Here is a 26,545-nt window from a genome sequence, read left to right on the forward strand (position 1 = left end):
GTGGACTAGCCTTGTCACTACACTACAAAACACAGAAGACAACATCCCATACAGACAGACTGACATCCTGAGATCTCTCACTGCAGACCCCAAATCAGCAGTACCTCCAGGCCCTGAACCCTCCGCCTCAGGCTACTGGCTCGAGGACTCAGTTCTCTGTGTACAGGAGAAGAGGTGAGGTGTGGAAAGTGATGTCTTTGCACTTGGGCCTTCCTCCACTTACAAGAGGTGGGAGGTGCCCTAAGATCAATCAGGCTCCACAGATAGCCTGTGTGGGAGCTGGGGGCTGGGACAGCCTCCTAAAGGGCTGCCCTGGGGTGTCTGCGTATATACCTCCAGGTGCTGATGTGTGAGCGTGCATGCTTATGTGCGTGTACATGTGTGTGTGCACACTCCTTAGTCTTTACCTTGGTTTTTGAAACTTGGTGCCTGCTGACTCAGTGAGGTCGGCCAGGCCAGCAAGCCTCAGGGATGTGTGTGTCTCCAACTTCCCAGTGCTGGGACTGTAAACACTAAGGGACAGAGTCATGTACGGGGGATTGAACTTGGGTCCTCACACTTGCATGGCAGGGACCTTACTCACTGAACCATCTCCCCAGCCTGTTTGGAGAGTCTTAGACCACGTTCTGGGTCCACAATGAGCTACATCTGACCCATGAACAGTCTGCACTGGGCTGTGGGGATATGGCCTTCGTGCCAGTGTTGGACTCCACTGCTTAAAGAAAGCAGACTGTGGTTGTGAGAGGTGGTGGGAGGTAACAAGCCTGACATGGCCCAGGGTAGAGCTGGCACCCCCGGCTAAAAGTGAGGGGAAGCCATTGGGCAGTTCCCTGTGGGAGAGGGGCTAGGATCTGATATGTTTAAAGAATTAAAACTCAGTGTCACATACCTTTAATCCCAGCACTTGGGAGGCAGAGGCAGAGGCAGAGGAAATACTATGAGTTCAAGGCCAGCCTGATCTACATAGATAGTTTCAGGACAGCCAGGGTTGCATATCGAGCCCTGCCTCAAAATGAATGAATGACTGATAGGAACACTCTGGGGTGTATAGAAACAGTTAATGGAAATGAAGGAAGACAGTTTAAAGGGTGGTTAAAGGATAGGTAGGACTGATTCATTAATAGGTTTGATGTGTGTGGCAATCTACTAGTAATGTCTACCACGGGCACAGGAAAGGCAGGGGCTATAGGCATGCTATATATTTGCTCTCTCTGCTCTGTGAGGCATTTATTGGTTGATGGGAGAGAAGGAGGAAGATAAAGGAAAGTATTTGGTGGCTTTAGCAGCAGCTATGGGTGCTTTGATAGGGCTAGTCGCCCACTGATCACAGGAGCATCAAGCAAGGGATGAACTGGGACAGGGCGAGAAGAGTCCATGTTGTCTCCACCTGGGATTGACAGGAGTCAGTTCAGGCAAACACATCCCTCAGAAGATGCAGAAGGATGACCAGGCTTCCTGAGACCTGCATGGTTCTGCAGGATGCATCAAGACAGTTCTCAGAGGTCAGGCAAGACTGGGGACATCAGTGGAGCAGGGAACAGAAAGTAGTTTCCAAGGAAGTCGGGTGAAAACAGAGGTTTGAGTCTGGGCACAATCTGTTTCCCCCTTCCTTACAGCTGGAAAAGACCATCAGGTGCAAACACAGTAACAAACCAGAAGCACCTTCAAGCTAAGGACAGGCAGGCAGACATCTCTAAGTTCAAGGATAGCCTGGTCTACATAGAGAGTTCCAGGACAGCTAGGCTATGTAGAGAGACCCTGTCAAAAACCATTTAAAAAAAAAAAAAAGGTTCTAGAAGCATTTCCCAAAAGACCTGATGCTAAGCCAGATTGGAGAACATCTGTCAGGCCATTTTTGAACATGAGCTTTACAGAGATGTGTTATTCTATAAGCAACATACGTGGAGCTTTAAATGGAGTGGTTCGGATGAGTGCTGTCGTACAGGCGGGCTTCCAACCTCCCCCTGTCACCAGTGTGCATGGCCGATTGCCTTCCTCACACTACACTATGTAGGATGGACTGACACATGTTGGGTGGGAGCCAGACCCCAGGGGAGGGTGGGGACATGGCTTAGCAGATGGAAATGCTTGCTGCGTAAGCTTGAGGATCTGAGTTTGGACACCCCCACCCCACCCCCACCCCGATCCACGGAAAAGCCAGGAGTGGCCCTGTGTTTCCACGGAGTCTCACAGTGCTGGGGAGGCCGAGACAGGAGTAGCTGGGACAGTCACACCCAGACTTAGCCTCCACCCTCCAAACTTCCCAGAAGATGCTCATTTGCCTAGCAGACCATTGGTCTGTTAATCGGACCTGTGGTTGGGCTGTGTACTGACTGGTTTTGTGTGTCAACTTGACACAAGCTGGAGTTATCACAGAGAAAGGAGCCTCTGTTGAGGAAATGCTTCCATGAGACCCAGCTGTAAGGCGTTTTCTCAACTAGTGGTCAAGGGGGGAGCACTCAGCTCATTGTGGTGGTGCCGTCCCTGGGCTGGTGGTCTTGGGTTCTATAAGAAAGCAAGCTGAGCAAGCCAGGGGAAGCAAGCCAGTAAGTAACATCCCTCCATGGCCTCTGCATCAGCTCCTGCTTCCTGCCCTGCTTGAGTTCCAGTCCTGACTTCCTTTGGTGATGAACAGCAATGTGGAAGTGTGAGCTGAATAAACCCTTTCCTCCCCAACTTGCTTCTTGGTCATGATGTTTGTGCAGGAATAGAAACCCTGACTAAGTCAGGCTGCATTAGAATCCCAATTCTGCTGCCTACGAGCCATGTAGCCTTGGGCAGTCTTAACCTCTGTGTTCCTCAGTTTCCCCATCCAGACCTCTGAGTGGTACTTGGAACTGCTTCCGGTGCATGGGCACATTCCCTATGTGCTAGCCAGTGTTCCCTGTTGGGTTTTTTTTCCTAGATTTTTCTAGAAATGGCAAGTCATGTATTCACCTTTGCCACTCTAACAGGAGCGTGACCAGGGACAATGTGGTCCGTAAGTGGGTCAGTAGACGCCAGCCGGCGTGGCCTGTCTGGCACTGGCCCAGTGACAGGCTGTGTCAAACAGTTGTGCCTGGTGCTCAGGTGGGTCACCTGTCACCACATTTCTGTTCCAATAGTGTCCTTTAAAGTGGTTTCCGTGTGGCCACTTGTGACATTTTTCGTCCGCTTCTGTAAGGACAGACAGGCTTAGGAACCCGCCTTGGGTCACAACCACTCCTGAGAGAGAAGGCAGGCTCAGAGCCCTCAGGTTTTGAACCTTGAACCCCTACCGTCTAGATACTTACATGGAGGCTACATATGGAAGGATTTGGGGGGTTTTTTATCCTGGGACGCGAACCATCCTCTGTGCTGAAGATCTTGGGAGGTCGAAGGGCGACGGGAGCTGGCAAGTCCTGACGGCTGTGTTTGCTGTAGAGACAACATCGTTGTGGTTTTCTGGGCTGTGTGCTGTCTGCATTCTGACGGCGAGGGGTATTGGGATCTTGGCCATGTGCCTGTTGGCAGGGGGCTCCCGGATGACATGTGGAGCGCTGTGAGAGTTATCCAGCGGCCTTGTGGGATAGCTTGGGATGGGGTGAGGTGGGACTGGGTGCGACTCTTCCCATATTTTACACAGGCTAGCAGATAGCAGGGCAGCCCATGTTGGTACCATTTGTGCCCTATCTCTTCCGCCAGGATGGGGTGAGCTAAAGAACACACAGGTATCTTGGCATTAGGAAAGGAAGGCCTCTGTCCCCACAGGTCTCTGCCTCATCTGCGCTATCTTTCTGCTTCCCCCTCCCCACTCCCGTCACCATTTCCCCCAAGATAAATTCCACCCTCCTTGGTTTGGCTTGGAAACCTCTTGTGATATGACCCCTGCCTCCTGTCTTCCATCTTGTGTGTCCCTATGTCACAGATAGTGCTTTCTATCTGTCAGTGCCTGACCCAAAGCTCACTATGACATATAGGCCAACTTGACAGGCCAGGAGAAGTCCGGTGGTCATCTGCGCGTCGTAAGGTAGCTTCGCCACAAGTCCGGCTGAGTGTCTGAGACTTTTTTTCCCAACACCTTTGTCATCTAAGTCTGCCACACAGGGTAGAAGCCACTTCACCCTCTAGGGTTGCTTAATTAAGTGCCTAAGAGATGCCCCACTCAAGCCGGCTCAGGCCTGATTCAGGGTTCTCCTATGTGTGTCACCTGTATGATCCAGCTCAGATTTGGGCCCTGTCACTCCCCCGTGCTCCAAATTTAACCCCACAGTCTGTCCCGTGCTCCCTGTCATCACGTTCACAGGCTCCTGATCACCCTGCTATGCCCTTAAGAGTTTGCTGGAACAGCAGTGGCAGCACCAGCCCAGCTGTCACACCAATAAAGGCAGAGTTGCAGAGGAAAGATGCCCGGTCACCCTCTCTGCTTATCGCTCTTCCGTGCGGAAGCCGGGGCCTCTGGGATATTTAAGAGAAGGAGCACAATGTTCTTCAGGGGTGAGGGTGTTGGAAAGAGAGATGCCCTAAGTCGGCTCCCTCTGCCAAGCCACACTCTGTGGGCACGTGGCCCATGTTGGCCCTTGTGGCTCTACTCACAGCCGACACATGGCTTCTGCTGGCCCCGGCGTCCATCAACCCAGACCTCCGATGGCATGCTCGGGTGAGGAGTGTCACATTGCATTATCGAGTCCCCGTCAGTCCATGTCACGTTCGGGTATAGCGTGAAGGCCCACACTTCCTCTAATGCGATCTGAAAGTGGCTAATCTGAGAAGGCGTCCACACTGCATCCTGGGAAATAAACATCACAAGCCCATGGAAGGGGCTGCTTAGAAAGTCCTGCTGCTGAGGCGACGGGATGGGCCCGTGGGGGAAGTTTGGATTGGTGCTTACACTTTTCTGAAACTGAGGGAGTCTATAGTGCTCTCACTCCAAGAATGATGATCAACAGCTGGGGCCGGGAGTTGGCTCAGAAGGTAAAGTGCAGCCGCTCAAACATGAGGACCAGGGTTCGATCTCCAGCTCCTCTGTTAAAAAAAAAAAAAAGCAGGGATTGCCTGATACCACGACACCAAGGAGATTCTGGGAGCACTGGCCAGCCTGGCCTAATTAGTGAATTTTAGGTTCAGTGAGAGAAATAAGATTATGAGCATTTTAGGAATGCACTAATGTCCACCTCTGTCCTACACACAGTTAGTGTCTGTGCTCCCCTCCCCACCACTGCCAACTCCACACCTACGTGCTCCCTTGTTTGGAGTTGGATCTTGTCTCCCCCAGATTCATGCTCCCACAGACCCTCTGGGAATAGGATCTTTGCAGAGGTCACACAGGATTCGGGTGGCTCTTAACTGGTGAGAAGGCCACGTGAAAAAAACAGATATTCAGTCATGACAGGGGATAGGACGCAGAGAGGACACAGCTCCAAGCCTAGGGACACCCAGGCCAGCAGAGCCAGTGGGCACTGGGGAGAGGCAAGGAATGAGACGGGTCTGTGCTTTGAACTTGTGACCTGCAGGGCTGTGAGAGAACTGTGTCATCTTGTCACAAGGCACCTATCTGGTCATCATTCCAGGAAACAAATGGCCCTTTCCTATCTCCCCAGGGAATCGAAGAGCAGCTTCCGTCATCCCAAAGATGGTGGGCAGCGTAAGGGTCCTCAGGTGGCATGAGGCCCGCTGACTGTCCCCTGCCTGCCAAGTGTCCCTCAAGGGCTGAGGAGAGTCAGGCAGTAGTGGGCAGCTGGCATCCGGGTGTACAGCCTGCCTCACATCACGTTAACGTGTGATTAAGGGGGTCTTTAAGGCGCCCATTAGTCCCCCTCTGCTATCTAATAGCGCTTTCGGATTTAGAACAGAATATTATTTACTCATTAGCTGATAGCAGAGCGGGAGCGTGCTGTGTGGTCGGGGAACCACAATTAGAGACAATTACATTGGGGCTATAGAGCCTCTGGGGGGGGGGGCTCGGTGGTGTGGGTCAGGGTGGCCCGTCACGCATGGGGGGGTGACAGAATGTGGCTTCCAGAAAGATAGGAAAACTGGGTCATTAGAGGCTCAGGGAACATAGAAGAGAGTCCCAGTGCAGACCAAGCCACCTCCACGCCAGGCCTGGGATCCACCACCTTACTGTAGACAGTAGTGGTAAGGCTCTGTGGTGGCAAACCGACAGTCACCCCTCCTAGGCAAGTATGCTAGATGGCTGAATGCCCTGTGGCTTCCTGAGGCAGATGACATACCTGTGACCCACAGCTCCCAAGTGGCCAGATGCCGGCTCTCCTTGAGGATCGAATCCTGAAACCCTCCCAGCATGCTTCTGTGCCCAAGGCAGAGGCACCTGGCAGAATATCATCTTTTCTTACTCCAAACAAGAGAGGGGAACTCACCCAGTGAGCAGGAACCTGTCCCTCAGCGGCAGAGACCTTGACTAGGCTAAGACGGCTGGATATGATGGGGAGGGTCAGCTTCCTGTCTGAGATCAGGGGCTCTGGCCCGGATGTTTGGAACTGGAGTCGGGAAGGGGAAAGGTGGGCAGTCAGGGAGGGTCTATAGCCTGTGCCTCTTGGGAGCCATAACAGGGCAGCCCTCTTTTAACAGACAGGAAGCAGCATGTGGAAAGAGCTTCTTGGGGTTTGCCCTGCATACATGCCTTGACCCTGGCAAGCCTGAACCTCGGGTCATGCATTCCTGGTGATTTTGTAGATAGGCATTCAGTTGACAATGGGGATGTGTCCCAGTGGCCATTAAATATCCGAAACACTTAAGAAACACACTCGATGCACCCTCCTGACACCTGTCCCAACTGGTGGTACCTCCCGTCACGTCAGGAGGGAGGTGTAGACCAACCCAAAAGAAGATCCACAGCTAAGCCAGCAGTCGAATCTGCCCTGAGCATGTAAAACCTTCATACTGTCAATACCTTGGGAATCAGGGACTGTCCACACACGCAAAAGTGCCAGGTCAGGCAAGCTTGGAGCAGAGCAAGGATCAGATGCTACATGGGTCCCCATGCCTCAGATGCCTAAGCCTCGAAGGGAAGCTGATGTAACTAAGGAAATATCTCTCTCTGGCCCAGGGCCCGTGAGACAATGACCCGAGCACTGTGGATTCCAGGATGTGCAGGGGACCTGGGCCGGATCAGAGATTTGTGGGTTTCCAGAGTGGCCACTGGTTTCTTCCAGTGGTACTGGTACAGTAAGACTGGTCCCCTAGCCTCAGGGACAAGTATCCCAGGCACAGGTGGCCTCTGTCACTTCCTAGAGGTCCGAATAGGTCCCTGATATAAGGATGGTCCCTTTCAGCTCCTCCGGGATAGAGGTCGGGGTGCAGTGGGGAGGAACCTTGACTGCAGGAATTTTCACTATTTTCTACTCCATACTTGGGATCCCCACCTCTGTGGGCCAGGCAAGGGGCACCCACCAAGTATGTAAGTGAGCATTTGTGCACGCAGACACACTTGCCTCTCCATTCTAATGAACCTCACTGGGAATCCGATATCAGTTTCTGTCAGAACAGTGCTCATATCTGAACCAAAACTAAACAAAGCTAAACATTAAACAATTATTGGAATTTAAGTTTGTTTTTTTTTTTTTTAAATAATCAGCGGGCTATGGGAACATTGCACCCATTAGTGGGGCCCAACCGTCAGGCCTTTGAACAACCCCATGGTTCTTGGCTTCTGGGCCATGGACTCTCAGGCTAGCTGCAGCAGGCTTCCTGTGTATCCTATGTTAATGGCTTTGCTGGGGACTCGGGAGGGACTCTGCCTTTCTCTTAAGCAGAGCTTTCCATCCAATGTGGATGGAAATCTGAACCCCTAAGTTGCTCCAGACCCATGCACCCAATGCACCCATACACCCAATCCATGTTCCAAAGGAGCCCACCTCTTGCCACACAGATGGATTGGGAGCCGCGGCAGTGAACTCTACATCGCAATCACTGTTCATCGCCCCGGAATGGATACCCTCTGGGAAGGTGTGAGTTGGGAATCGGGAATCGGCCATCAGTGTCAAGAGAGCACAAGCACCCCAAGTTACAGGAAAAGGGGCAATTGCCCTCCCCCAACTTTGGCTCCAAGCAGAGCCCAGCCACCTGCCCAAGTCGCAGGTTAGCAAGGCCTGCCCCTCCCAGCAGGATGCTTCAGGTCAGGCAGAGTCTTCCTTTCAGATTTCCTATCAGCTGTGTGGGAGGGGGTGGGAGGTCCTCTCTTTCCTTCTCCTCTCCCTCCTCCCCCTCCCATCTGGACAGAGTGAGGCCGTTGTTCCCCAGACACATAAATAGTCACTTGCCAATTTCTTTGACGTGATAGCCAGCCCCCACCCCTACCCCTGCCGCCCCGACCCCAGAGTCCCTGCTTCTCTAAGTCTCAAACTAGCAGGGTTTCTTGGAGTTCTTTAGTGAGTCTGGTGCTGCTGGGTCAGGAGCCCTGCTGAGGAAACCACTGGAGAGGCCAAAACCCAAGAGGAGAAGGCCTCCTACCGCAGAAACTGCAGTGCAAAGGGTCTGGGGCCAGCAGGAGCTTAGAGACCCTGAGAAGAAAATAAAGACACAAAGGGAACATTGAAGGATCTGACAGGGCATCCTCCCGCAGGGCGCTCGCTACCCCGCAGGCTGGTTTTGAATGGAAATGGACTATGAGCGTCAGGAGAAGTTTTGAGCAGAGAGGAGCCCGCATCCAGAATGTCCCTTCTGACTGCTGAAGTTGGATGAGAGGCTGGGCAGCCAGGGAGCCTCACAAGAGGTTTTGGCAGGCATCTGGTCCAAACGGGGAGCCAAGGGCAGGGGGAGGTCCACAGCATCTGAGTGTCCAAGTCAACTCCCACTTCCGGATAGGTGTCGGTTCAGTGGTTTATACCGATAGCTCAGACTCTGTTGTAGGTATCCTTGCTTGTGGGCGGGGCCGCACTGACTGGAGGTGACTCTGGTTGCTGTGTTGGTCATACAACACCTTAGCAGTGGTTGGCCTAAAGCTCTGAGACTCCGCCTTCATTTGACTTTTTCAAGCACTCGCTCGCTGAAGGAAAAGGTGGGCTTGTCCCTATTTTTCAGATGAGGAAGACTGAGGCTCAGAAAAGGCAAGGGCTTGTCTTAAGCTCTTCTAATCTGGTTGAGGAAAGGGCAAAGGCTCATGAGCAATCAGCAGGCCACTAAGAGTCCCTAAAGTGAGGTCCCCAGGACCATGGCCTGCCTGCCAGAAGCATTCCAGAGCTGTGGAAGAAATTGCTGCTGCGGGGTGTTTGGGAGAACCCAAGAGCAACAGTTTCTCATGGTTCGACCAAAATCTAAGCATGGGGTAGGGTGCATCTCCAGAAAATTCCGCCTTGGTACGAGGAAGAGGAGCGTCATACAGTATAAAACCTAAGCTACACACGGGCACACATCTGTGCATGCACACATGCACATGCACACACACGTGCACGCACGAACACACACCATGTTCACCCATGCATACTCTTGCCTATGTGCATACACACACAGACGCGCACACATGCGCGTGCACAGAAGCCAATGGGGCCGTACAGGGACACGCATCCTGGAGTCAGTCTATAATACAATCAATTTTGTATATCCCCGGTGAAACGGCAGCATTTATTTAACATCTTTTATAAGAGCAGCTGAGTTTTATCACAAATCACATCCCATTTTCAGTCATCTGGGACTCCTTGAAGGCTAAAACGCATTCGCTTCTTCCAAAGAAATTTACCAATTCCTCAATAAAGGCCCATTTGCCTCTGTATGTAAAATTGACACATTTATTGACTATTAAACCTTGAGGACTTGGGTTGGGTTTTTCGTGCCCCAGCCCCCCCAGCGCTCCCCCCACATTTCCTTAATCTTTCAACTCGATGCTTTCAAAGCTTCCCCAATCATAGGAGGAAGAGAACACGGGTGCAGGTGACGTTTGAGTCAAGGGCTTGCTTATCATGTAGACACCTGACGTCACTGAGGTAGACAGCAGGGACCAATGCTCAGAGTAGTCCTGTGAGCTGTGTGCCTGCCCCGGCCCTTCAGGTGTGGTGGGCATGGTGTCAGGTGTGGTAGGTGTGGTGGGCGTGGTGGTGCACTGCTGTCCTGTTGGTCCTGCACTGAGAGTTTGTAGGACACGCTGATGACATTTGCAAGAGGCAGGGTCCACCTTCCTTATAACCACGAATTACCATGAGGCCTTTGAGTAAAACTGAGAACACCCTTTACTGGTGTCCCTGTTGGGGACGGATGTCAATTCCAGTCAGGATAGTCTATTCACTGGTGGGACAAACTAGACAGGGGCCTGAGGGAGTGGGGAGCAAGGGGGCTGGGGCTGAGCTGTTGAATGTGGGACCTGGTGCTGGGTCCCATCTCTGAATATGATTAGCAATATATGCTGGTGGGTACCAGTGGCCAGGACACCCTCCTTTGGCTTTAATTGTTTAATTTCAAATTTAAAATGTTGGGTGTAGGGATCTAGGAAGATGCTTGGTGCTTGCCACGTAAACACGAAGTCTTGAGTTTGAGCCCCAAAATCTGTGTAAAAGTCGGGTGTTCTGGTTGCCATTGTTATCCCAGCGCTGGGGGCTGAACCAGCCTAACCAGGGAGTGTCAGGCCAGTGAGTGAGTGAGTGAGTGAGAGAGTGAGAGAGAGAGAGAGAGAGAGAGAGAGAGAGAGCCTGTCTGGAAAACTTAGAGGATGGAGACTGAGGAACCACACTGAAGCCTGGCCCCCAGACTCCACACGCTCACACAGACGTGGCTGAGGGAGAATAGAGGGATATGTGACTGAGGGACTAGGCAGACACAGGTTCGAATCCTGACTCTCCTTGCCAGCCCCATGACCTCCAGTGTGTTTTTCTCTTAGAACCTTGGAGTCCTGCTGTTCATAGTGAAGACAACCAGCGTTCATCTTAACACTCTTGGCAAGGTTAGATGAGATGGTGGTCCACTTAAGGAAGGTTCTGGAAGCAGCCTCAGAGGTCATTGCTCCTGCAGTGGGAAGGAGATTCAGTGTCAGCCTAGGATGGGAAAAGGAAAGTCACTGGGTCCAGCCACCTGTCTCAGGCTCCACTTTCCTGGCTATCCACTCTATGCTAGGATGGTTGTGGGAACGGGTTGCCTCTCCTGGCCACCTCACTGCCTTCCTCGGCTTGACCGAACCCTGTTTGTGGGAGCTCCCTCAGACCATACAGCTTCGAGCTCTGAGCCCTAGGGCAGCTGCCCGGAGCTTTTTAGAGACTCGACCTTTAGATACAGCATTATTCAGTAACGCCCCTGCGCTGCACTCCCTAAAATGGGCAACACCACGCTGTGATCTTCATGAGTTTTAGGGGACTAAAGGCAGAGATCATCGAGGTACTTGGCCAGGGTGCTTCAGGCCCTGGGACCCAGCTCTATACATTGCCAGCTGTGTGGTGAGGGTGGGGTCCCAGCAAGGCAGAATCACTTGACTCGGGGCTCCTCTAGGCATACATACCTTCATGCACCCCTGTTTCCTCTGGCTTAGCAGGGTCCTCATGGCTTATACTTCTAGGATATCTGCTGCTTTTCTGCGAGCCAAACAGCAAGTACCTAGCTTCAGCAAAGCCTTCTGGTTCCTGAGGAACCAAATCCAACCTCTTGGCCTTTCCTACAGCTGACACTCTAGGAGAGGCAGGAACCACAGGGATGGAGGGCTCAGGGTGGGGTTGGGGTGTGGGGTGTCCTCTTGAGAAGAACTCCCAGGGTGTCACGTGGCCAGGCACCACTGACTGTTCCCCCATAGATGAAGGGGGATCTTGGTTCCTTGGATGGGGGCCAGCCCGCTCTGGGTTAGTGGATTTTGCCTCTGCCTATCGAAGTGATCATATATCTCTCAGAGCCTCAGCGTCCTCATCCAGATAATGGGCTAAAAATATTCTTGTCTCCCAGGAATATAGCCTGCATTCACAGAATTACCCCCATGGGATCCCACTAATATTATCGTTTTATATTTTGTATAGCCACTAAAATATGTAAAGATAAATAGAAAAATAAAAAAAAAAAAAAACAGAACAGAGACCCACTCCATGCAAAGTCCTGGGGATAAGGTACAGCCAGCTCGTGGTCGGTACAGACGGACAACACCCAAAGAGTAGAAGGCATCCCCTTAAGGTCGCCCGTAGGTTTGTATTGAACTCACAGGGTCTGGGGGACCGAGGACCCCCAGACTCTCACTGGCTGCCATCCTTACCCGTTAACAGACTCGCTTCAGCCAGAAGATTCTCTTTCATTTTAAAAAGCCTGCCGGTATAATAAATCTTGTCCCGAAATCTCGGCAGCACATCTCGGCTAGAGTGTGTGATAAATCTAATATTCTGTAGTCTCTGTGAAAGGGACTCTGGGTGGATCTGTATCAGAATGACAGGCAAACCAGTAACTTTCTCTTGGCTCCACAAGGCCAGCCCTCCCATCAACTCTCCGAGGGGGGACTCCCTCTCTTCCCTCCTCCATTCCTCCCTCTACCCCCCTTCCTCCATCCCCACCTCCCTCTATCCGTGCCCTCTCCTGACACTGAGAACATAGCTCTGAACCATACCAAAGATACTTATCTGTGAAGGGAACAGAATGGGTCCTGTGGTCTTTGGGACACCAGGAGGATCAGGCTCCTCTCTTTGGTTCACAGCTAGCATCCAGGCCCCCATGGTGCCAGTGTGGTGTTGAGGGTCAGGAGACTAAAGGAGACAGGGATAAGCCTGTGGGGTGTGGGCATTCATGCCGGGCCACTGGATGCTGGTGACAGGGCCTCTGGTAGGAACGCTGGAGTCAGAACCAGTGGCATTTGGGAATTTGTGGCATCTGAGTCAAGACAGGGTGTGGCCAGTGCTTACCAGGCTGGTGGGGGAAGGGAGATCCACCTGCTATGCTGTGGCGGGGGCCCCAAGGACAGAAGAGGGTCAGAAGAGGGTAAGGTGCAGCTGAGAGAAGCTGACAGGTACTGCCTGTTTACTACTGAGTGACTCAGGCTCAGAACAGATTTGTGTGGAGGGCCCTGGCCTAGGGTCATAGTGGGAGCCCTAGGAGGGTGGGGAGGTGGGGGGTGGGGTGAGCCCCTCTTTATTCAGAGTTATGCAGAAGCCCAGTAGGAGCTCTAAAAATGGAGAAACACTGCCCCTTAACAACCAACTCCCCCACACCTCACAACTTAAAAACTGCCCTCCCTCTGAGCTTCCGGGTCTCTGGGCTTCACCTGGAGAGGGACCTGATACCCATGGTGGTGCAGAAGCAGGAAGATTAAAGGGAACTAAAGTGAGATGCCCACAGTGGAGACTTAGCCATCCCTGAGCTCTGTTTGCTCACCTGGACCCTGTGACCCAGGAAACTTGTCACTGTTTCCCCATCTGCGTGGTGGGATTGACAATCCTGGGACTTCATGGTGTCCCTGGGGCCTAGCTCCACCGGACTGAGAAATGTCACCTGTTAGTTGCTGCTGGCCTGAGGACTCTAGTATTCTACTGTGTCCCAAGCCGGCCTGGTCCACAAAGGCAAGAGGGTTCCTCTACTGTTCACAGTGTGAATAGCCTCTTCTTAACCAGGTCCCCTAGACCCAAGAGCGCTCGCGCTCTCTCTCTCTCTCTCTCTCTCTCTCTCTCTCTCTCTCTCTCTCTCTCTCTCTCTCTCTCTCTCTGCCTTGAAACCTATAGGCCTCTGCCAAGAAGGCTTTATCATCTAACATCTAGACTGTCCCCGGAGAAGAATTCGGGCCTTCACAAGAGGCCACGTGACAGTTTATTTTGATTAATATCAGTGTAGAGGGGCAGAAGGAACACTGGCTCTAGCCTGAATAGTTGCACCATTTGCTCCAGGAACTTTGTTTATGCCAAACACAATGGTCCGAGAGGGTCGGGTGGGCTTGAGGCCCTGGCTGTCCTCCTTTCCCAGACTTCTCAGCTCCTGCCTGGAGGCTGAGATGTCGCTGGATGTCTGTCTGGGATCACCTGGTCCTCACCCAGCTGCTAGTGTGTGTGTGTGTGTGTGTGTGTGTAAAGTAACAGAGACTGGGCCATCCCCCTGCCTCAGGGACAGAAGGCAAGTGGTGAGGCTCTTAAACATTGTTGAGAAAAGATAGATGTCCTGGAACCCACTCTATAGAGATCACCTCTGGGCCCCACCTTGATGGGCGTGCAAGAGGCCCTCCCCGTGCTTAGAAGGAATAAACAGCTTTTAATGAAGTTACATTGCAACATAATGGGAATCATAAAACCACCGTCATCCTGCAGGGTCCCCGGACGGTCTTTATTATCGACTGTGCCGGAATCGGCTTTGCAGAGCTCAGGCTGCAGCCGCGAGAAGAATGCAAAAGTCTCTTTAAATTACCTGCTGGAAGTAACCAGTGGAACATTCCACGCCCCCACGCCTCCGCCCCCGCCCTTGCCCCCACCCCGTGTGCCGGGGATGCAGCCGTCGGGGCGGTCTGTCAGAGTCACTCACTGCAGCACAACAGATGTTCGCCCTGCTCCTCCATCGGCTGTTTGATGAGAAATTTACTGCTCTCCCGCTGGGCAGGCGGCCCCTCTCGGCGGCCTCGGCTATGAGACAGGCCAGGCGCTGGCTGCCGGCCAGGGCCAGGCTGTTTTGATGGAAGCCATGAAAAGCTCTAGCTTAGAAGGCGCCGGAGATAATGCACCGGCTAGACTCTCCTGATTGGCCGATCGATCGGCCTGATTTGATTTATTGATCAATCCCCTCAAATTTGGCGTCTGAGAAGCTGCAGTGATCTTTAACTGCGGTGAACGTCTCCGCCTGCCGGAGAAGGAGCCCCCACTAAGGAATGTATGAAAGGAACCGGGGCTTATCTTAATCACACACCGGCCTGGTGCTGGCCGAGCCCCGCTGCAAGCCGCCCCATCGCCCGGGCAGGCCTGCGCAGATCTATAAATTGATGGAATTCAAAGCCTCCAGCATCGATTACCGTTATAACCAACAGCGGTGCGCAGAATGTCTGATTATTTTTAGACAAAGATTCTGTTCTCTCAGCAGCAATTTTGCTGAGCCTGTCACTGGCTCAGAAGTCTGTTGATTGCAATTAGATGCAAATACAAAAAAAAAAAAATTAAACTCTGCAGCCTCACTCCTGTTTCCAGTTATTAAATCTCTCTCTTTGTTTGCCGTTTCCTCATGATATCTACAGCTGGGTGAGATACTCGGTTGGCAGAAGAACAAGATCCTTGGGATACGATGGAGAAGGGGGGTGCCCTGACATTTCTGTGGGGGGGCCACGAAATCCTGGGGGTGGGGAAACCACAGAAGGTGTGTAAGGATGACCATTAAAAGTGTGCAAGGGTGCGGGAAATGGTGATATTTACTTTCTGTCCCAGCACTCCGGGAGGTGGAGGCAGGAGATCAGGAGTTCAAGGTCATCATTAGACACAGAGTAGAGTCAGGGCTATTCGGCCAGGGGCGGGGGTGGGGAGATGAAAGATAAAGGTATTTAACGGGGTGGGTAGGACTTTAGAGGCAGACTCAAGACCAGCCTGGACTGCTTAGCTAAATCCTGGGTCAGGAAACAACAACAAAACCCTAACACAGGAGGCTGCAGATGGCTCCGTGGCTCCGTGGGTGAAGGAAGACGCTGTCTCACAGGCATGAGGCTCTTGGTGTGTGCTCCTAGGTAAAACCTAAGCAGTATCGTGGTTCTGGAATCCCAGTGCTTTGAGGTCAGATTCGTGCAAAGACAGGAAGAGGCACATCTGATAAAGATGGAGAACAGACTAGCATAATAACTAATGCTGACCCCTGCGTGTGTATGTGTGCCTGCGTGTGTATTCGTGCGCTCGAGTGTGAGCGCACACAGAGGGGGTGTGGGGGGTGGGATGGGGTAGACTGCTCTGGATGCAGAGATGCTTAAACCCAGCTCAGGACGGCAAGTGAGCACCTTCGATGAGTGGGTGTAGTCTCTCTGTTCTTGATGGCGGATGAGACCTAGCCAGGTGTGCAGGCCCTGTCCTGGGAATCCCTGGGCCTCGGAGGTTGGCACCGCTTGGAATAATGAATTGCATACAGGGACCACAGGTGGCACCCTTCCTGCACACCATCACCCTGCAGAACAAGTGCCGGGTAATTGTGGGTACAAGCAAATTAGGCAGCCCCTCTCCCCCGTTGCCCAGCCTGGCAGCCAGCATCCTGTCTCTGGGAGAGCCCATCCATCATCCGGGCATCCTCTGGTTGATCTGTGTTCTTGGAGCCATTAGCCCCAGAGTCCTTGACAGCAAAATAGCTTCGAAGCTGAACCCATCAGCGGGGCAGCAAGAGATTGACAATTCATTACGCGGTTGGATAGAGAGAGGACTCAGGTGACAGTGCCAAGGCCTCTCGGTTCCCCAAAGCTGGCTCCACTCGGAATTGGCAGCCTTGGGCTAATTTTAGAACACTTGTCATTGACAATACAGAAGGAGGGGTTTGCGGCTTGGACTCTGGGATCAGATAGTCTGGTCTCACAAAGACATTAGGCCAAGGGCCTCTCCTTTCACTGCCCTGGAAGGACCCTGCAGGAGAGCAGGTAGAGAGACTGAAGGTCACCATGGGACAGGTCAGAGGTCAAATACCTGCCTCTTGCATACCTTATACCAACTGCTGAAGATCCCGAGCCAGCAGCCTCCATGTACTTTCCTTCTCCCAGCTGCCCGGGTTCAGTAGACTGTTGCACAGACACGGAGGCCCAGAGACACCAAGGGGCCTGCCCAAGGTTGCACAGCAAAGAAGGCCAGAGTGAGCTGGGTTTGGAGCCAAGGGTCTGACCCCGTGGAGGAGAGAATATCATCAGTGTTTGTTCAATAGATGGATGGATGGGTGGATGTGTGAGTGAGTGGGTGGGTGGATGGATGGATGGGTGGGTGGATGGGTGGGTGGATAGATGGGTGGATGGATAGGTGGGTGGGTGAATGAGTGGGTGGATGGATGGATGGATGGATGGATGGATAGGTGGATGGGTGAGTAGATGGATGGATGGATGGATGGATAGGTGGATGGGTGGGTGGGTGGATGGGTGGATGGATGGGTGGGTGGATGGATGGATGGGTGAGTAGATGGATGATGGATGGATGGATGGATGGATGGATGGTGCAGGAGCCTCCAGTGAGGATCTATCTGGGCTCCTGAATAGCCAAGGATAGCCAGGCTATCTCTCTGTGCAGGCCTGGAGTGGGGAATCCTTTGGACGGCACCTGCTTCCCATCTATGGGCATTGGGAGAAACCAGTTTGGTCTTACTCAGAAGTTTCCGTGCAAGGACCTTTCGGGGTGCTCTCCAGGAGACCCCTGCACTAGGATGTCCAGAGGCAGATGTGCTTACAGATCACCTGTCTGGAAACTAGATGGGTTTGGGCTGATGGTACAGTGATCAGCAACGCCAACCGTGAGGTCACATTGACCTTGACTGGGACCCCAGGTCGTCTCCATTCTCTACGACCTCGGCTGAACTATCACACACCTGCTAACCCCTCTGTCCAGGTGACTGTGGTCCCAGGCAGCAGACATACATACATCACTGTTGTCAAGCCATGAAGTCTGTTTAGTGTGGTGCCCCCTGGAGGACAATTGGGACTAACACGGGTATGTGGCTTGGGAGCTTTCGAGGCCAGGACCAACAGGAGCCAAGTGACTCTGAAGTCACTGGGCCACCTAACTTGTCATCTTTCTGGACAACCAAGAGAGATTACCTCCTGAGCTTGTCGGTGTCTCTCCTCTTCCTCCTCTTTATTTCTCTGTCCTGGCCCATTTGTAAGTCAAGCCTCTGCATGACTGGAAAGAGGGATAACCCCTCACAGATGGGGTGGCAATGACAAAAACAAGGCCTTTGGAGGAGGAGCCAGGAGCAGCTGTCACACTGACAAGCAACCCTGTCTGTCCCCCCACCGACCCATGATGGTGTCTTTTAAATGCACCCATGTGTGGACTTCTACAATGGATATCCAGGGGCTACCAGAGGCACATCGACAGTCAGAGCCGAGGCTGACAGTGATGTGGGTGTCCCCGCATCGAGGATCAGAGACAACCTGTGTTTACGAGGAAGGAATTGTAAATAACTTAAGTGTCCAGGAGTGGGGGTTTAAAATGACTTAGGAGAGGACTGGAGAGGTGGCTCGGTGTTTGAAGTGCTTCGTCATGAGGGCCTGCGTTCCCATATCGTGTGCAAGGCCGTGTACACTTGCAACCAGTAGATTTCTAGTCCTCTCTCGCAGGTCATCTTGGTCAAATCAATGAGTTCTAGGTCCTGTGGGTGACTCTCTCTCCATGGTTATGACACTGAAGATTGACCTCCAGTCTCCATACACACAAACACGTATGTACATCCATGCACACGCATGCACGCACACATATACATATTCATTCACGCACACAGATACACTCTCACACAAACAAAAACTACAGCAAGGACTACCTCTGTTTCCATGCATGAGGGGTTCAAACTAACCGTTGTGTCCGTGAGTTGGGGATTAACAACAGTCTAATGTCCATTGGGGAGCTGAGTCCATGTACGAATATTCCCCCCACCCCAGAATACCCTGTAACCGTGAAAATGAGAGAGATGCCTTGTGTGTGGGTGCGGAGGCTCAGGCGTGGTAAACCGGTGCAGACAGCTCACTGAGTAAACAGACACGGGTGACACCCGTTACAGGAGGAGACAGTTTCGCATCGCGATGACGGCTGAGGTAGTGTGGGCATCTCTGAGTGGACATTGATGAGGACCACATCCAGGAAACGATCCAGGGAGGTGTTGAGCCCCTTCGTTGTGTCAGTGACTGTCCTCCACCGGTGGCTTCAGGCAAACAAGCAAAGCACCAGGTTTTTACTCTTAGAAACCCATGCAGGGAATGAAGGCAGATTCTTGGCGTCAGATGTGGCTGCAGATACAGGCTAATACTTGCTGGCCAGGTGCCCTTGGCTCAGCTGTGGCATCGCTCTGCCTCCGTTGGCTGGCCTGGTCAGGGGTATCCGTGAGCTGTGGTGGCTGGTTTCTGTGTAACCTCTAGCCAAGTCCTGTCGTGGCTGAGGCCTCATCTTGGGGGAATGGCTGTCTTTTGGCAGCTCTAAGCCCAGAGCTCTTCCTTGAAGGGGCACAGGTAGGTCCCCAAGTCCTTGGGAATCCCATACTTTCTTCTGAGTTCCCAGCCTATTTGCCATGAGGCTCAGCCACCCGTTGTCCCCAGAGCCCAGCTTCTGTCTCCTAAGTGAGGCCTGGGGCATGTAGCAGGGCCCCTGGGGCTGCCCTGGGCTGTGGGTGGAGCTAGCCAGGCCCTGTCTTCCTGCAGCCCCTTCTCTCCCATGTCCGCCACTTTCCTGATGTCCCCCCAGAGATGCTATCACAAGCCCTCACTGCCCCTTGCTCCCCTCCATTGCTTATCTCCCTGAGACCTTGTGTAGCCTGACCAGTGACAGGGGCTTCCTGGAAGCTGTGACGTTTGTGCAGAGCTCCGGAGTGCACCTGCGAGGTGAGATGGTAGCACTGTGGAGAGAGGGGCATGTGAAAAGGTCCTGTGGTTGGATGGGATAAGGGTGAGCTGAGCCGACTGCAGCCACAGGTGGAGGACGGTGGCCTCAGAGAATGGGAAGGACAAGGATGGCACCACCATTTGCCAGCTGCACAGCTCCGTGTGACCTTATCCCTCGGGGCCTCTCTGTAGAGCCAGAGATAGCGCAGTGTGAATCAGGAGGGCTGCCTTGAGGTACAGATCACGCACACTATCTGTGACTGGCCCTGATGTGGAACCAGGATGTCTAGGTCTCCCTTGACCTCTGACCTCCCTTGCCCCTCCTTGCCACTTCCTACCCCATGCACTAAGTAGGCATGTTCTGCTGCCTCAGGGCCTTTGCACTCCCTGGACCTCCCAGTCAAAGTCCTTCCCTCAGAGCAGCATAGCAAAATCCCCCTTTCCCGAGAGTGCCCCCTGGTGGCTCAGGAAAGAGAATTGCATCCCACCCCCTACCACTCTTATCCCATTCCCTGCTTGGTCTTTCTCTGCAGATCTGCAATTTAAAAGCACTTCAGTGGCTCCCAATCTTGGAGATTTGGAAGGCACTAGGATATCCCTAGGCACCGCAGTCCTGAGAAGTTGATTCAGAGTGCTAGAGCGGTGGTTCAAACCCTGGCATTGCTTCCTGCTTGCTGTGTGGCTCCAGGCAAGTTGCTTGCCCTCTCTGTACTTACTGTAGCTTCCTCGGTGGGTGTTGCTTCATAGGGTCTAAATGAGGATGGAAAAGAGGCATGGAGTGGGTAATGTGTGTATGCACGCTCAGGGGCAATAGTCAGGGCCTCTCTGTGCGGGTAGTCATTCCCGATCTGAGGCCCCTCCTGCACTGGTCAGTTCGGGATCGCTGCATGGCAATGGTGCTGTGCCTATATCCCTCATTCCCTCCTGAATACTTGGCTGAGATGTGAGCTATGAGCCTAAATGGCTCACCGAGGTGGCAGTTTCCCCAGGGCACAGTGACTGACTGGAGTTGACTCATGGGTACTCTCCAGTTCTCCGTGTATGGTGGTCACCGTCCTGGCTCCATTCACATTGGCTCCTGGTGGCCTTAGCAGACTGCGCATGGGACAGAACCAGTCCTTTTCAAAGTCTCCCTAAGACGTGGTGGACAGCACAGGTGTCCTGAGCCCATCACTGAGATTTCAGGGTCTGCCCCTGGGTCACCTGTGACACCTCTGACACCTATGACACCTGTCACATCCGAGTCTCTGTGTAGAAACGGAAGCCGGGTATGCTGAACCAGGTACAGCCTCTGAGTCCGCCTGACTCTGGCCATGGCCTCAGCCTCTGGCACCTCTGGCCATATGTTGATAAAATGGGCTGAGACAGAGATGACGTAGGGCTGGCAGCAGAAAGGGACAGTGGCCATGAACCTTGAGCCCTGGGAATGCACACAGCACCTGGTCACCAAGAAGGGGTCACCTTTCCCTACCATCATTGGGAATCCCGGGTACAAGGCCTGGGTCAGGGAGGGCCACCTCTCTGTCACCTTCTCAAAGGAGGCATCCAGGATCCCCAGGCTCCTGACCTTAATGTGAGAGCTTAGGGGTTTTTGTTTGGCTATGTTTTGTTCTGTTATGTTTTGTCAAGATAGAGTTTCTCTCTATAGCTCTGGCTGTATAGAGATCAGGCTGGCCTGGAGCTCACAGATATCCACCTGCCTCTGCTTCCCAAGTGCTGGGATTAAAGGTGTGGGATGCCATCCTGTAGGAGCTAAGTTCTTGAAGGATACTGTAACCAGCAAGCCTATCATGTTACATGCGTGAAGGTTTTAAACAGAAAACCAAGAGCTTTGGTTTCATGGTTGTCTGTCTTGTCTGTCTGTCTGTCTGTCTGTCTGTCTGTCTCTGTCTGTGTGTGCATGTGCGCGCGCGTGTGCGTGTATGCTGCATGCAGTGTCTGTGCACATCTGTAATCTGTGGAAGCCAGAGGAGACATCCATCTCCACCTTAATTCTTGGGATAGCGCTCTCCCCTGAGCCTGAGGCTGGTGACCAGCAAGCCCATCCATGCTCCTGCCTCCACTTCTACAAAGATGCTGGGGTGATAGGCTCACAAACACCCAGTGCCGCCTTTTCACGTGGGTGCTGGGATTTGAACTCGTGTCTCCATGCTTGTGCAGCAGTCACTTTTACCCACCCAGTAGTCCCTCCAGCCCAGGACTTTTTTCTGTTAGAATAGGGTTTGCTATGTAGCTCAGACTAGAGCTCAGAATCCTCCTGAGTGCTGAGCTGGTGGGCCTATACCACCTCCCCTGGCTAGAACATGAAATCTTCACCTTGTCTGGGAACCCTCTGGTCTAGCCTCCCTGAGATTGCTCCGGTGGTCCCAGGCCCCACCTGGGCCTCCCTGACCTCTGTGTGTGAGGGGCAGGGCTGACAGCGGATGCAGTCATTCCTCTGAACCACCCCCACCTCCTCCAGCCAGAGCCATCGATTGGGTGCTTTTACTAAGTCACTTCGATTTTGAACTTGACCCCTCCGCCCATCTCACTTTCTGATGTCCCTCAAGGGCATGTTTTCAAAACTGCAAGTGGGCCAGCCAGCCAGCCAGCCAGCGAGCGGGCCAGCCATTGAAATCAAAGGCAGCTGACTATCCGGGGGACTCAGGAGCAGGTGGCAAACACATTTCTTGGCTCTTGAGCCCACCTCCCAACTTGGTCTGGCAAGCAATTTTTGAGCCCCTTCTGCATGCGTGGTACTGAAGGAGTAGCCTACTTCGACTGGTAGGTTACTAGCAGTGTGTTCCCAACATTGAGGACGAGGGGGGAATGAATGTGGGGAGGACGGGACAGCACAGAGGGAGATAGGTGAGGCTCATTTTCTGCACCCAAGGAGTAGACACTGTGAGCCAAGTGTTGTTATAGACAAGGGGCACAAGCAGAGACACAGACAATCCTGCCTCAGCCTCTCTTGTAGCGACTGCAGTGGAGACCAAATGCTGTGAGGGAGGCCCCACCCCCCAGGCCAGGACTGGGTGGGCGAGGGTGGGGAGAGCAGGAGGAGCCCTGTCAGGGAGGGGGAGGGGAGTCCTGGCTGAGCCAGTCAAAGGGGCGTCAGAGGGAGCGCGGCAGGCACAAAGGCCCTGGGGTCACCCAAGAAATAAGGGTGGTGGGGTCACAGGGTAAGATGAGGGGAGAGAGACCTGAGCTGGCCCAGGGACTTCAGCCTCTAGAGCTGTGGGGAGCCACTCCCTTCTCGTGACTGAGTTTCTGGCCAAGTGACTGGACTTAATTCAGGCCTCTGGAAGTGTCTCTGTGTGCGGTGGCTGGGGTGAGCTGGAGGCAGGAGACTACTGAGCCAGTCTGTGTGCTTTGTGCAACCCTGGAGCCCTTGCTTGGCCATCTTTCTATTGAATCACCTTCTTGCGAGGGCCTCATAGCCATGTACATGGGGGAGGTAAGTGGGTTCCAGGGTTCCAAGGCTTGACTCAACAAACAACTGTGTTCCCTGCGGCCCTGTGTCCAGCACTGCTGACATCCAAAGATGGCTCCATTCCTGCCCTCCCTCTCTTTCCAGCCATGCCCAATAATAGGACTCCAGGCCTGCCCACAGTAGGACTCCAGCCCTGACTGGGATCTTCACTGTGTGCCCTTTGGACTCTGGCGCCTCTGCAGGATCGATCCATGTTACCGCTTGTCGCTCGCTCGCTCGCTCATGCCGGAGGCTATGCGGGCCATTCTGTGGGGGTAAACACATCATAGGGCTCTCAGCCATCCATGTTAATGGGCGTCTGGGTCATTTCCAGTCGGGAGCTGTTATGAATGGTGCCTTGGTGATACATTCCTCTCCGTCTTGAACACATTCATGAATTATCTGGAGGGCTGGGTGAACCGCAGAGCCGGCTCTGGGGGCCTGGCAGGGCCAGAGTCGTTATTCCTTGAGAAATCTTGGTGGTTTCCCAGCTGCTGGTTCACAGCCATAGCATGTGCAAGGAGGCTCTGTGTTGGTGGACAGATTTCTCCGGAATGCGTGTGCCACGGGGGACTGCGGCAGGCAACACAGGGAGGCGTGTAAGGATCCAACAGGCCCTGCGATTTCCCAGGTGCCAACTGCAACCCCTGCGGCACTGCCCGACGTTTAGGTTTGCCCTGTGTCCTTGCCAGCACTTGCTAATGCCTGTTTGTGCCTTGGCTCTCCCCTTGTCACTCCGGCCTAGCTTGGCTACTTGAAATGTCAGGCAGGCTGGCCTCAAACTCACAGCAGTCCTTCTGCATCTCCTCCCAGCCATGAGAACGCAGGTACACACCACCTCCCCCTGGTTTAATGGTGGCATGGTTGGTGGTTGTGCCTGCCATCTTGCGTCTTGATGCGGGCGTCTTTCCTGCTGGTTCCTTCTATTCGTTTGCCTTTCTTTAAATCTTTAAGAGTTTTTTTACTTTAGGCATAGCTCTTTTTTTTTCCTTTTCTTTTTTTAAATATTTTTTTAAAATATTTATTTTATCTAGCAACCTCAAGGCCCTGGGTTCAGTCCTCAGCTCCGAAAAAAAAATTTATTTTATGTATTTGAGTACATGGTTGCTGTCTTCAGACACACCAGAAAAGGGCATCGGATTCCATTACAGATGGTTGTGAGCCACCATGTGGTTGCTGGGATTTGAACTCAGGACTTGTGGAAGAGTGGTCAGTGCTCTTAACCGCTGAGCCATCTCTCCAGCCCTGGGCATAAGCATAGCTCTTTATCGAATCAGGGGCACATCCCTTCTATCCTGCATGGCCATTGTGCTCTGGTGTCACCTCATAGGTTTGGTGGTTTATTATTATTATTATTATTATCATCATCATCATCATCATCATCATCATCATTATTATTATTATTATTATTGGTGGTGGTAATAGTAGTAGTTTATTTATTTAATGTCTCTGTATATGGTGATCAGAGGGCAGCTTTTGGGATTTGGTTATCTCTTTCCCCCTGTGGGTGCAGGGAATCGAACTTAGGTCATTGGGTTTGGCAGCAAGCTCCTTTACCCGCTGAGCCACCTTGCTGGCCCTGTTTTTATTTATTTTTTTTTCTTTTTTCTTTTTTTTTTTTTTTTTTTTTGGAGCTGGGGACCGAACCCAGGGCCTTGCGCTTGCTAGGCAAGCGCTCTACCACTGAGCTAAATCCTGTTGGCCCTGTTTTTAACTTGACTGTTATTTCCCAGTGTGTGGCTGAGCGTAGTGACCCCATCTGCTGTCCTGAGATGGGGGAGTAGCCCTAGGGTATTTTGGTTTGGTTGATTTCAGGGGGTTTTGGAGGCAGGGTCTTACTCTGTAGTTCAGGCTTGTAACTCAGAAGACAGCCAGCCTCTGATCCTCCTGCCTCCAGCCCTCAAGTGCTGTGATTACCACGGGCATTCGCCGCCTCAACCGAGCCATACTCAACAGTGTGAGCACAAGACAGCTTTCTAGCTGTTGCTGCAGGTGTGGGTATGATGACGTCACTCTGGCAGGCATGATGATGTCACTCTGGCAACCACAGTGATAGAACAAATGCTTTGCTGTTTTTAACTTTGAGTGTGGTCAGCCATCATGCTGTATCTTTGTCCCTCTCCATGACAAAGCTCCTTGAGGTCCTCTGTCACTTTTAAGGGTGTACAAGGTCTCAAGACAAGAAAGTTGTGAGGGCAGTATGTTCTGTGGCTAGCAGGGAATGGCAGGGGGTGGGGGGTGGGTGCTCAGAGCCTAGGAAGTGATTCCTGAGTCTTTGAGGCTTGGCAATTTGGGAACAGCACCCTGATGGCTATGAGGGAAATGCAGCTTAGAATCCATTCATGAAGGGATAGGAGTGAGGTTTTCCTGGGGTCCCTTGAACCAGGCCACCCCCTCATGTATTGGGCCTCATGGAGCCTCCACACATCCCAAGGCTAGCACGGGCACCCCAGGCTCAGCCATCATGGACTGAGAAACCCCAAGGTGTTCTGTGTAGCAGAACGATTTAAAATAATTAGAAACTTTCCAGAATGTCTTTAAACACACTGGTGTGGGCCTCCTGAGCAGCTCTTATTAACAGGGACGGCTGCTGACTGTCGAGGAGAGGCAGCGATTAAAGCCCTTGATTAAGTAATTTGAATATCTTTGGAGAACAAACCCGAATCTCTTTCTATTTTCTTCCATTGTACCGGCTGCACATCTGCTGGCTGGGGGTTGGGGGATGGTCATGAGCCCCATCCCAACCACTCCCAGCCTGGGATGGGGCAGGGCTCCTGACAGGGGTGGCCAACAAGCCACACACGGGGACTTCACACTGTCCAGAGAGTGGAGTTTGTGGCCACACTCAGTCCAGCCATTCTGCTTGGGTATCTGCCTCTCGTTGAAGTGTCAGGGTCTGGGCAAAGCATGTAAAAAACAATGTCCCTGCAGGCCCCTGGGACCGGTTGGGGACTGTCCCAGGATAGAAAAGACAGCCAGGGATCTCTGGTCCCATTCAGCAGAACCACGTTGTCTGAGTAAACCTCTCTGTGCTTTTACATACACATCTCTAATAGGGAGATAATAACAGGGCCCCCTTCCTGGGCTCTTGTAGAGTTGGGCTGTGCACACAGCAGGCCCACCACTCTGCACTTAATTAACAGACTACGAGCTGCAAGTGGCAGGCCGGGTGCAAAGCCCTAGTGAGTCTGTTTGCAAGTTGGCGGGCTGGGTACAGAGCCAGCAGTGTTTGCAAACTGCGTTATTGTTAGGTTCGTCCTGAGCTAGTTCGCGATACTAAAATTGAGGGATTTTGGGCTGGAGAGATGGCTCAGTGGTTAAGAGCACTGACTGCTCTTCCAGAGGTCCTGAGTTCAAATCCCAGCATCCACATGGTGGCTCACAACCATCTGTAATGGGATCTGATGCCTTCTGGTGTGTCTAAGGACAGCTTGGGGGATTTTTACATAAAAAGTAAAGGTTTGGGACTTTGGATTGGAAAGTAGCTACCAACTCCTGGCCTGTGTGACATCACCACACTAGAGCCAAGCTCCTACAGTGGGAGGACAAGTTCTTGCTGGCTCCTAGTTTTATGCATGGCATCGCCTGCTGGGCTCTTGCTCTCTCTGAGCCAGGGAGGTTCTAACAGGGACAGGCAAGTGCTTTCCAGATGTCTCCAATGACTGTCACCTCTAGGTGCTGCTTAAAGCCATTGGCAGAGCCCACGTCCAGGACTGATCCCCGAG

General features: G+C 52.7%; 1 protein-coding gene and 1 long non-coding RNA gene across 18 annotated transcripts in view; one reads left to right on the top strand and one right to left on the bottom strand.

Moving 5' to 3' along the window:
* The window catches only part of Cux2 (cut-like homeobox 2), a 199,902-nt gene that overhangs the window by 93,817 nt on the left and 79,540 nt on the right, over window positions 1-26,545 (top strand). The gene's annotated exons all lie outside the window — the stretch shown is intronic.
* LOC120095978 (uncharacterized) lies at window positions 9,691-13,027 on the bottom strand. The gene is made up of 3 exons (XR_005491979.2): window positions 12,134-13,027; window positions 11,399-11,471; window positions 9,691-10,911 (listed from the first exon to the last, which is right to left on the bottom strand). It is a non-coding gene; the product is annotated as an uncharacterized LOC120095978 (long non-coding RNA).

Source organism: Rattus norvegicus, chromosome 12 (genome assembly GCF_036323735.1).
Source record: "Rattus norvegicus strain BN/NHsdMcwi chromosome 12, GRCr8, whole genome shotgun sequence".
In the NCBI taxonomy this organism is placed as follows: Eukaryota; Metazoa; Chordata; class Mammalia; order Rodentia; family Muridae; genus Rattus; species Rattus norvegicus.